Raw genomic sequence first — 1,512 nt, forward strand, 5'->3', positions numbered from 1 at the left:
CATTCTCCGTTTGTTTTCATGTTTTCATAATTGTGATCAATAAGCATTAAGAACTGAAAGTAAGCTCTCATAAAACCTCTCATAAAACATCTGTCTGTTCTGCAAACCGCAGAAAAAAATGTATTCTGCGGCCCTATTCTGAGGACCACTTTTTCTTGAAAGTGGACCACTTTTTCTTGAAAACTCTAGCTGGAAGCCTACCTTCCCTACTAAAAAGTATTTTTAGCTCAGTGATGACTGCCTGCACATTTTGCACATTTTCACCTTTGCAGCAAACAGCACTTCAGAAAGTTAATTCTTTGACCCATTAAATTAGTCAGAGACCTCTTAAATGAAGCGATTCAGAGAGAGTGCTAGCAATTAATAGGTTATGCGCTGAACATAGCAACAACTATGCAAAGGAAACTATAAAAAAGTACATTAGTCAGTAAGAGTTATATTGTCACTGAAAATGAAAGCTTTGAGAAAGCCTAACCTGACACAAAAGTGTTATTATGATATTATGAAAATGAACCACACCAGTCTTCAAGCAAAACTGAAAACACAAGAAATTGAAAAATTGCATGATATAGCACTATCTCTAAATGTGTGTGCCTTATTAAGGTAGATTGTTTAAAGAAGCAAGTAAGAGACTAAACAGATAAATATTTAGGACTAAGCCTCTGTTGTTCAGAGAGCTGAATAATTGTATAATTGTATAATAATTGAATTTTTCGTAAAAAATAATTATTCTTATTGAGTGCATTTTTTAATGTGCCCATCATCTTTTTACTCCTACATTCTTCATATTTTTCTTTTTGTGGGCAGAGAATGAATGTGTGTATTATCTTTCAGTTGTGCATTAATGAGTTTTATCTCTATGAGCAGGGTTTATCGCTCTTATTCAAACTCAGACACAGCTGCACTTCTGAAAAAAATGGATTTCCTTAATATATGATATTTTAAAATTGCTTGGAAATGTCCAACAAAAGCTTCTTTTATTCTCTCTTTTTGCAGCAGGAAAGAGTTTTGGTGATTCACAGCAGAAAACAATGGCTGTGCCAACTGAAAGGTCTCCACTACTGCAGACACAGACTGAATAGAATAGAGAAATCACTGTGGCTGCCTGCCTACGTCTAAGCCCATGTCTCCCACCCTTTTTATTAGATTTATTAAAGCAGTCCAATACTGTCCTTTACAATAATTCCCCATAGGCAGTATTGTGAGTGTACTGTGAATAGAGAAGTCATATTTAAACTACCATGCATTCAGATGCTTCAAGACCTTCTCAGCATTAGCTCCTGGTTACTAGGCAACAATACTGCTCTGGTCAATTGAGTAATAATGTAATATACCTGTGAATGCATATATATAAATATACATTTGCATTGAAGGCCCTGTTTCATTACAGTGAGCACACTGTGTGCATCCATTTTGTGTGATTCTTCTGTTGCCTGTCCATCAACTGAAATTAATTCTCAGAGGAGAAGAGCTCTTTGGCACATTGATAGCTAATTACTTGCTCAGTTTTTG

The sequence above is a fragment of the Osmerus eperlanus genome, chromosome 4, assembly GCF_963692335.1.
Source record: "Osmerus eperlanus chromosome 4, fOsmEpe2.1, whole genome shotgun sequence".
In the NCBI taxonomy this organism is placed as follows: domain Eukaryota; kingdom Metazoa; phylum Chordata; class Actinopteri; order Osmeriformes; family Osmeridae; genus Osmerus; species Osmerus eperlanus.